Here is a 12,065-nt window from a genome sequence, read left to right on the forward strand (position 1 = left end):
GAAAATCCCTCAATGAACTTCCTATAATAACCAGCCAATCCAAGAAAACTTCGAATCTCAGCAACAGACTTCGGAGCTTCCCACTTAGACACCGCTTCTATCTTAGAAGGATCAACAGCAACACCACCTCTTGAAATCACATGACCAAGAAAACTAACCTCTTCTAACCAAAATTCACACTTGGATAGTTTAGCAAACAACTTCTTTTCTCGTAGAACTTTTAAAACCACTCTCAAATGCTCAGCATGCTCTTCTTCAGATTTCGAATACACCAAAATATCATCAATAAACACCACAACAAACTTATCTAGGTACGGGTGGAAAATCCTATTCATATACTCCATGAATACCCCAGGCGCATTAGTCACACCAAAAGGCATTACAGAATACTCATAATGTCCATACCTTGTTCTGAAAGCAGTCTTCTGAATATCCTCAGTTTTCACACGTATCTGATGATACCCAGATCTCAAATCTATCTTGCTGAACACACTCGCACCAACCAACTGATCCATCAAATCATCAATCCTCGGCAAAGGATACCGATTCTTGATCGTCACTTTATTCAGTTGTCTGTAGTCCACACACAACCTCATAGTACCTTCTTTCTTCTTAACCAACAACACTGGTGCACCCCACGGTGACACACTCGGACGAATAAATTTCTTATCCAACAGATCTTCCAGCTGACTCTTCAATTCAGCTAACTCAACAGCAGACATACGATACGGAGCCATCGATATCGGTCTAGTACCCGGTACCAAATCAATCGAGAACTCAACTTCACGTTCTGGCGGCAATTCATTCACCTCTTCCGGAAATACATCAGGAAAATCACACACCACGGCTAGATCGCCAATCACCAGTTTATCTTTAGCCTCTAAAGTCGCTAACAGCATAAACAACTCTGCCCCACCTGCTACTTCCTCATTCACCTGCCTTGCTGATAGAAACAAATCCTTACCTTCCTCAATCTCAGGAAATACCACAGTCTTATCAAAACAGTTGATATAAACTCGGTTACACACCAACCAGTTCATACCCAGAATAACATCAATCTGCACTAGTGGAAGACACCCAAGGTCTATCCCAAAGTCTCTACCAAAAATACTCAAGGGACAATTCAAACAAACTGAAGTAGTAGTCACTGAACCCTTCGCAGGAGTATCAATCACCATACTTCCAAGCATCTCAGATATCTCTAACTTAAGTTTCACAGCACAATCCAAAGATATAAAGGAATGAGTAGCACCGGTGTCAATAATAGCTACAAGAGGAAAGCCATTAATATAACACGTACCTCGGATCAAACGATCATCTGCAGAAGTTTCAGAACCTGATAAAGCAAAGACCTTGCCTCCTGGCTGATTCTCCTTCTTCGGCTTAGGACACTGTGGACTGATATGACCCAACTCTCCACAGTTGAAACAAGTTACAGTCTTCAACCGACACTCTGCAGCCAAATGACCACCTTTGCCACACTTGAAACACTTCATCTCAGCACCGGTACACTCATGGACACGATGTCCAGCCCGACCACATCTATAACACTTAGCAGGGGCACTAGAGTCTCCCCCATTAGGCCTCTTCATCCCACTCTGCTTCTGGAAACCTTTGCCAGCTGCATACGGTTTTCCACGGTCGTTCTGATTCTTGCCTTTTCTATCAACCCTTTGCTGATAGCTCTCTGCTCTGGCTTTGGAATCCTGTTCAAAAATCCTGCAACAGTCAACCAAGTCAGAAAACACTTTGATCCGTTGGTATCCAATAGCTTGTTTGATCTCGGGACGCAACCCGTTCTCAAACTTCACACATTTCGAAAATTCTCCAGCAGCCTCATTATAAGGAGTATAATACTTTGACAGCTCTGTGAACTTAGCAGCATACTCAGTAACAGACCTGTTACCCTGCTTCAATTCCAAGAACTCTATCTCTTTCTTTCCTCTGACATCCTCTGGAAAGTACTTCCTCAGAAATCTCTCTCTAAATACAGCCCAAGTGATCTCAACATTCCCAGCAGATTCCAACTCAATGCGGGTAGCAACCCACCAATCATCAGCTTCCTCTGACAGCATATGCGTACCGAACCTGACCTTCTGGTTATCGGCACACTCAGTCACTCGGAAGATTCTCTCTATCTCCTTCAACCACTTCTGAGCACCATCTGGATCGTATGCTCCCTTGAACATTGGAGGATTGTTCTTCTGGAACTCACTCAGCTGACGAGCAGCTCCCATTCCCACAACATTCGGATTTCCTCCAAGTACTCCAGCTAGCATACCCAGAGCCTCAGCAATCGCAGCATCATCTCTACCTCTTCCAGCCATCTCTATTCTGAAAACCCAAACAAACTAAAACAATGAGTACTGATAGGGTTACACAACACCTATACCGTACAGGGGAAACAGAATAATTACGACTCGACTCGACCGACTATGCTCTGATACCACTAATGTAACACCCTTCTAAAATACCCCAAATATTTAATTAAAATAATAAACATATAACAATTCAGAGTAATTATGCCATGCAAGGGTGTCACACATAATATTCACACCATTCAACCATATAACGGTCATGCTCTTTTATTAATTCAAAACATAAACAATTGCATAAAACGCAACGGATAGAGATCTCCTCAATCATGTAAAACATGTAACATTCACATGTAAATTATTCAACAAGGTAAATATCCCATCCCGATGTTACATCTATCAGAGCACGACCCACTAAAGAGACTACACTAGACTCCAAGCATTCGCTTCTACTCAACTCATTTCTCGTTACCTGAAAAATAGTTGTAAGGGTGAGTTCCTCAATCAATATAATAAGCATTATAGAATATAATGTCATGTTAAGTAATTTAACACATTAATCACCCTAAACGCAACATACAATCAGTAACAGCACATCAGCTCAACATCATACTCAACACCAACATAAGGCACAAGTATAATCTCAAATCATACTCCACAACAACACAAACACACGTATAATATTGGAATACATCCATTCATATTATACTCCATATATAATTTATGCAATGAGACTCCACACATGCGGTACCGACTATTCTTGAACATATAGTTCAAGCTCACCGATCCCTCCAGATACGGCTACTAAGCTCACTAGTCCCACTCATTTGAGATCTAATGACTCACTCACTAATTCCTCACCATGGGAATTAGCTACAGCCCCAAAGGCTATGCTATGCACACTAATCATCTAGCATGCAAACATCAACAACAAATCCACAATGATTCACTCACTAATTCCTCACCATGGGAATTAGCTACAGCCCCAAAGGCTATGCTATGCACGCTAATCATCTAGCAATACAGCATCAACAACAATTCATAATGGACATATGCTCACACTCTAAGCCATACAACAGTCCATTCACAAATACAGGCATGATATATACATTCACATCATTATGCATGCCATCATACATCATCAACACATGTATCAACACATCATTATCATGTAAATCAATTAAACACAGTATTAGCACACTCTACTAATACCTATACTGCTCAAAACAGCGGGAAATAATCCCTTATTACATCAAATGCCAACATAGGCCAACTCTCAATTATGTACACAACATTAAAAAGTCAATTTTTTCCACTCTGCAACAGTGTTAACCGGTTAACGCCCTGGGTTAACCGGTTAACGCAGGCAAAAACACATTTTCTGGCAAAACGCAACAGTGTTAACCGGTTAACGCCCTGAGTTAACCGGTTAACGCAGGCAAAACAGCACATTTTCACCAATTATAACAGTGTTAACCGGTTAACACCCTGGGTTAACCGGTTAACGCAGACAAAACAGCAGTTCCTGCGCTAACACAAGGCAGAATGCAGAATTCTCCGCATTTTCCGCCGTTGGAGGACTTCCGGACCTCCGATTCCGATTCCGTAAAAAGCTATACGTTCGGAATTTCACAACTAACCCAAACACAGATTCAATTTCAGTCTAAATACAATTTATCCAACATAATTCTTCAGCATCAACAATCCCAATTAGGGTCAAATTAACGGCTTATCACTACCCATCACATATTATCCCATAATACCCATTAATCGACGATAAACCCCCCTTACCTGATTAATCCGGCAAATCTTTGAGCTCCAAGCTTTTCTCTCTTCAACCTTCAGCCCTTGCTCTGACTCTTTGCCCTTTTCCTCTTTCACGATCGTTTCTCTGTTTTCACGTGAAACTTTCTTTTTACCAAAAAAATGGGATTCTTTCTCTTATTTCCAACATATATATATTTTCCGAATAATAATAATAATCCAAAAATAATAATAATAAAATTTCCAATTATTTAACTAAATTAATAAATAAATTATTAACTCAATTTAAATAATTATTTTATTATTATCGGGGTGTTACAGTATACACTATTGCATACATCAAACTACCCATAACATACGCATAAGGAACACGTTTCATATCAAACGTTTCATCTTCACTTGAAGGATTCTGATTAGAACTCAACTTGAGATGAGTATCAAGAGGAATGCTTATCGCCTTAGAACTTTCTATTTTGAATCTTTGTAGCACTCATTCGATATAATGTTCTTGTGACATCCAAAGTTTCTTCTCTTTTTTGTCACACATGATTCTAATGCACAAAATCTGGTTAGTTGCTCTCATGTCTTTCATGGAAAATGACTCCCCCAATTGCTTCTGTAACTTGTTAATGTTAGAAATACTTTTCCCTACAATAAACATATCATCAGCATATAACAAAAGAATAATGAAGTCATCGTCAGAAAATTTTCTAACAAATATGCAATGATCTGAAGTAGTCTTCTAGTATCCTCGATCACACATAACATACTCAAACTTCTTGTACCACTACCTTGGAGCTTGCTTCAACCCATATAAACTCTTTCTCAATCTACACACATGATCTTCTTTACCTTTAACTTGAAAGTCAATGGATTATCTCATGTAGATCTCTTCCTCCAAATCACCATGAAGGAAAGCCATTTTCACATCCATTTGCTCAACCTCTAAATTAAGAGTACCAGCCAAACTCAACACAGTTCTAATTGATGACATCTTTACAACAGGTGAGAAAATATCATTAAAATCACACCTTTTTTTGACGAAAACCTTTCAGTACTAATCTGACTTTATATCTTGAAGACTTAGAGTTGCTCTCATGTTTAACTCTATAAATCCATATGTTTTCCAAATCCCTTTTGCCTTTAGGCAGCTTCACTAAATCATAAATCTGGTTATCATGTAATGATTTCATCTCATCACTCATTGCATCCATCCATTTTTTATTTTAATCACTTTCCATGGCCTCTTGAAAACAGTCGGGTTCACCCTCATCAGTCAAGGTCACATACTTATCATAATTATATCTTATAGAAGCTTGTCTCTGCCTGTTAGACCTCCTAAGTTGAACATGATATGATTCTGGAGCCTCACCAAGATTCTCATCTTGTGATATATCGCTCCCCCATTCATCATCATTAGTTGGAATATTTACCTTATCTCTAAGTTGTTATTCATCAACATAATCATATGACTCACATTGTAATCATCACCACCAATAGCATCCAAATTATGACTAGGTAACTGAACTGGATTAACATTAGAGAAACTGATATCTTTCTTGGGTGTAGCCTTCTCTACCTTAGGAATGTTGCCTAATCTTAAGTCCATAAGTTCAGATCAAGTTCAACAGTCCACCATATATTTTTTAGGGTTTTTTGTTGTTATTAAGTATTTTAAGGTCCTAAGATCACAAACAAAACCAAAACACACAAACAATATATATACAATCACAAGATATGGCTCAAATGAGCAAAGTGAAAATGACATAATCATAAGCAAGTAATATGAAATGTAAATGGCAAATGAATCGTAAATGACTGAAATTTAAATTGCATAATAGTAAATGACTGAAATTTAAATTGCATAATAGTAAATGACTTGAAAGTAAAGCAATATTAACAAGAGTTAGTCAAATGTTAGTCAAAAGTTAGTCAAGTGTTAGTGGTGATTTTTAATTGATTAAGTCATTCTTTGGAGAATACTCAACCTTTCATTCACAAGTATGGATCCTTGAACCAAGACATCTTCCATGAGAAGGGCTCTAACTTGGATAATTCAATAAGTATGCCACTAGCTCTCATGAAAGGTAAAAAGGCCAAGTCTCCACACAATGCCATGAAGAATGAGAGACTTGCAATCTCACTTACTAGAATGTTATGCCTTGAGGGTCAAATTTAGCTTTATGTTAAGCAATCGTAATTGGACTTATGTAGAAGTCACAACTATCTGAGGCCGAGCAATAAAAATGTAGGTGTCAATGCATGTTAGAGATTTGGTATGAAGAACCAAACTCCTAAAACATACCACACACTAAAAGAAAAGATCAAGAGGGAGGGACCTATCTCAGTCATACTTATATTGATTCATCTGACATAAGGCCATTGATGAATCAATTAGCCTTTAGACATTAGAGATTTCATTGGTCAAATGAGGGAATGGGGGGAGAATAGAGATGAAGATGAAGAGGGAGGGGAAGATAGAAACACAAATTGATCATGGGAGGAATTTCATCGAATCAAAAGCATCCATTCATTTTGGGAGATGAAATGTACATTTTATCAATCCCCTAAATCCAATGGCTTTGATCCAACAAAAGTCAAATCAACCTTGACCAAAACCCAAACAGAAAGTCAAACATCACAAGACCACAAAAATGGCTCAACAATATTTTTAAGCATTTAATCAATTCAAAATGAATTAAAATACATTTTTATTTGGTCAAAACCTAAAATCCCTTCAAAACACCAAATAAATGGCCAAGGGATTTATCCTAGGTCAAACAAGATCAAAGAACCTTAGACAAAAAATTTCACTATTTTTGAAAAGTCATAAGTATTTTTAAACAATTAAAAATATACACAAAAACATTTAATTCATGAAAAATATCAAAATTAATCCAAAAAATAATTTTAATTCAGAATATCGAAGAGAAAAATATTTAAAGATTTTTGGTGAAAGTCCCATATTTTTTGGATTAAAATGAAATTTCTATGAATTAAATAAAATAAGTGGATTAAATGGAAATTCAGAAAATAAAAAGAAATTCAAAAAAACAAGGGTCATCAGATCTCCCTCATTAATTGAGGTGGCATATCTTATGACCAAGTGCGCGCTTCCATCCAACACCTCAGTCAACGCGTGTACACGCGTGGTATGCAAAAGCAAGGGTCCTGATTAAAGCGTGGAACTATGATCAAATGGTCTGGGCAACGCCAGCACACCACCGGAGCCCTAGCTCCGGTCATCTTCTCCGGTGGACCTACCTCATCGGACTGGTTCACCATGAATCAAATGGAAAATGAAAAATGAGTATATTTTTCTGAAGGAAAAATGCTCAGGAGCACGAATCTGACCTCAATTTCTTCCAATTCCAAGTAAATTGAAAGATACATGGATTTGAATTTTGAGCTTCATGATCTGAGTTACCTACATTGGTAGGACTTCAGTCAACCAAAAATCAAAGAGAATAGTGAAGAATTGAGAGAGAATCGAAGAGAGAAAGTTTGGCAAATTTCACCTTCTGTTTGCAGTGATGAGGCTCGATCTGGATCTCAATTTGCTTGGGCTTGCTTCCACTTGATTGCAGGAGATGAATTAGGAGCTCAAATGGCTTGGATTCCTTGAGTTTCAACTTCAAAACAGAAGTGAAATTGAAACTCGATTTTCAATTGAAAACCTTCAAGTTTATCCTCTAATGGTGAAGGGAAGGTTGCAGGAGCAAATCTTGGGCAAGGTGTCCCTAATTCTGAGCATAAGGCAATGTATTTATAGGCTTGGCAATTGATTTCCACATATTTCCATTCAAATGCCAAAAATAGCAATTCTCATGTGCATGCTTGCATTGGCGTATGATAGGCCCATGAAGTGATGTCAAGAGTTCCAAAGATGATCATGAGTGATGTTGAAAGTGTAACATGAAGCCACGCATTTGGAATTGAGAAGTGGTCATGAGATTTATCCAAATGGAACCTTGAAGAAAAGCCATGCGCAAGTCATTAAAGCATAGGCCAAATGAAGTGATTTTAGAATTTTTGGAAAGGTGAGATCAAGGGGAACAACTTTCATGTTGAACACTTTTACATTTGAAGCTTGGATCATGATGAATTTTGAGGTGGAAGTTTGGAAAATCAAACATAATTGAAATTTTTCTAAGTACCAAGTCAAATGTTCATTTCTTCCATATTGAATAACTTTTGCTATGGGTTTCAAATGGAAAAATTTCATTCATAAAAGTTATAACTATTTAAAACCTATTAAATTTTGTAATAAATTTGACCTCATTTGGATTTAGCATTAAGGAGTTATGCATTTTAGAAGTTGAGGAAAATTGCTTGTTCAATGGTAATGGCCCAAAATGACCTATAGTGTTTCCTCTTGGCACATGCCCTTTCAAGTTAAATTTCAAGTTTCTAAAAGAATAAAAGTTGGAGAATACATCTTGAATTGGATTATGAAACTTGGATGGACTTTATATCATAAAAATTGAGCAAGTTATGGTCCTTGGAAGTTGACCTCCTAACTAGGGCACAGACAAAATGACCTATAATATTTCACCATAAAAAATGACTTTCCAAGCAAACCTAGATCTTGACCTCAACATTGAAGTTGTTTGGAATCTCATAACGAGTAACTTTTATCTTGGAATCATTTTCATATAACAAATATTGTAGGAGATAGGGTCTAGGGAACCCTAGTTTTGACCAGTTGACTTTCTCTGATCAACTTCTTTCAACCTACTTGCAAACTTGAAGTTATCTTAATCTTTGGGACACATGAAGGATAATATATGTATAATATGGTGTGAAATAAAGTATCCTTTGAAACATTTTATCAAATATTGAAGAAACTTGTTGAGCAAGCCACACAAGATACCCAGATGAATTAGGGTTTCCAAGACAACCAAGCTTCAAACTCTTGATGATTTCTTGATCAAAATGATAAATGGATATCATGGGGATCCATATATGATGTATATAACCAATGTGAACCATCTCTTTATTGATATCCTTGCATTGAGGGTCTCAAACCCTAGTTGTGAGCTTGATGAGGCATTGGTGGATGCACACACTACCTACAAAAGAAACAAAGCTATACATAGATATATTTTTGGTATTTTGGTTAGTAAATAATGAAAAACAAAGTATGATACAATAAAATATACTTGGTGATCTCTCCCAATGCAAACCCAATGAATGAGGGGTAAGGAGGATGTCAAGGTGTGATCCCAAAGCCAATGCATATGATGAGATAGCATGAGGGATCTTAGGGTCAAAATTGGGGTCTTACAGGGAGTTGGCGGTTTGTGTTGAGAATGTAGCAAGCGTGATTAGTGTGGATAATAGTCCTACATTGGTTGGAAATATGGAGACTTGAGTATTTATAAGTGAGAGAGCACATCTACCTATCACCTTAAGGTTTTTGGTGAATATGTGGTGTGTCTCTCACAAAGGTGTTGCTCTAAAAGAAGAAGTCTCATAATGTTTAATACTTCTGATCAGTCACCATTTGTGTTATAGTTATCATCATTTTAACAGGTGAAAGTAGGCGAGTTATTTACATTTTCATATAGTTTAAGTGGTTTTTACACCTTCTTTTACCGTTAATGTCATTTAATCTTTTCATAGTTTTTCATCAATTTGTTTCCACTTTTCGCATTTTATGCTTGGTTTGTGTGTTTTTAGTGTTTTCAGGATCAAATAAATATTCAAGAAGGATTTCGGCTAAAAACTGTGAAGAATCTCGAAGGATTGGAAAGTATGGCCTAAGAAACAATAGGCTGCTACAGGTCGTAGCAGAGAAGCAGTTCAAACCTCTATTTCAAAGGAAAAGGAACATAAACAGTGGTCTGTTACGGCCATCCATAGCACATACTGCTGGCTGTAGCAGACATAACCCCCCATCTTCAGTTGGCAAGCCAGAACCAGTGCCCTACTACGATCATCTATAACACCTACTACTAGTCGTAGCAGACATAATCCCCTAACTTCAGTTGGCAAGCCAGAACCAATGGCATACTACGGTCACCCGTAGCACCGGCTACGGGTCGTAGCAGACAGACGTGTGATTTTCGGAAACTTTCCTTTTTAGGCCAGATTTGGAAATTATTGTTGATTGGGCTATTTTCAGACCTGATCTTATTGTCCAGAAAAATCTAATTGACTAGGGGAATCTGCAAAAGGGGTATTTCTCTATTTAAGCGAAATTGTTATCACATTTGAGAGGGCTTCTTCTTGGACGAAAAAAATATAGATAGAAAGATTGGAGAACATAGAAACTTTGGTGAAATGCGATTTTTCATGAACGGAAGCGGTTGAAGATTCAATTTCATCTTAGTACACGTAATGTCTAAACTTTGTATTTTGTTTTCTTTGAATATTATGAGTAGATAAACCCCTCAATGTTATGGGGTGTCCCTGATTTGGATCTGTAATGACTATGATTCTCTATTTGCAATAACAATGTTTTTTCATAATTAAATTATTCTCTTGATGTTTGTAATTTTTTCTCTTTCAGACAAATTGAGATTGATGTATGATTAACAACTAGGTTGGACCGTCGTTGGTAATGTTTTCATGAGAATATGCTACGGTAGATACATCCTAGGACTAGGGTTACTATGTAGTAACCAGATAATTCTTGATATAATAATGCTTAATTTCATCAGTAATTATCTATGGACATAGTAATCAGGGATGAATTTTTAAAGGTTTTCTCACTGAGGATTTAGGAGAAAACAACTTTAAGAGCTGGTGTTGATTATGTAAAATACGTTGTTGCAATGATGATTCATAGTTGTTACAAGAAATAATCATACAATATCCCTATCATGATACTCATATCTGTCAAGACCGTTTAAATCATCTCTTTATTTTATTCGCAATTACTTTTATAAATTCGCAAAACAAATCTCAACTTTAGTTTTTATTTGATTGAACGACAATTAGAACTCATTATTGATACGCATTCCTTGAGATCGATATTCGGGGAGATCTCTTCATTATTACTATAGAGGATAAAATAATACACTTGCTATTTTATCGATCAACTTCCTAGTGAAAAACTCACCCAACATGTGGTATCATGAGCCTTTAGTTCGAGAAAGGGAGCGACTTACTTGTATCGAAAGTCAACCGCGCCACAAGGGTGGTGAGTAAGAAAAGTTTTGTGCGGTACAAGAGTTTGTGGAAGTAAGAAGAGCTTCCACTTGAGGGGAGCATTATTGACTCACACTTGAGGGGGAGTGTTGAGAATATAGCAAGTATGGGTAGTGTAGATAATAGTATCATATTGGTTGGAAATATGGAGACTTGAGCATTTATAAGTAAAATAACTCACTCGTCTATCACCTTAAGATTTTTGGTGAATATGTGGCGTCTCTCACAAAAAAATCTCCTTCAACTGTTTAATCCTTCTTTGGTGGTTGTTTCTTACGAGTATTTTTTTCTCAAAAATGTAGTGGTGGGATTGTGGGAGCATCTATTTCAAATGTTGGTGGTTGGTGTTTTTTTTTGTTTCTATAGCATTTGATTTTGCTAGATACTCCGTATACATTTCTTTCTGATTTTTGTGTTAACCTTTTTGAACTTTATGTTGGATGTTGTGTGAATCTTTCCCTCCTCTTTAGGGTTATATATATATATATATATATATATATATATATATATATATATATATATATATATATATATATATATATATATATATATATATATATATATATATATATATATATATATATATATATATATATATATATATATATATATATATATATCCTTTAAAATATCAATGCTAAGTAGGTGTACTTAACATTTTGCTGAACATGAACTTGACTATCCGTGTTGCCAAGTCCTAGTGATTTCCACGAAAATGTAAGAACCCTCTTTTCTATTCTTGAAAGTGAGATTGACCCGCTACGCGTTGAAAGTTATTTGCTGCCATTTTACACTTTCATATTGCCACCAAAAGCATTGTTTGGAAGCAAG

This window comes from Lathyrus oleraceus, chromosome 3 (assembly GCF_024323335.1).
Source record: "Lathyrus oleraceus cultivar Zhongwan6 chromosome 3, CAAS_Psat_ZW6_1.0, whole genome shotgun sequence".
NCBI lineage: Eukaryota > Viridiplantae > Streptophyta > Magnoliopsida > Fabales > Fabaceae > Lathyrus > Lathyrus oleraceus.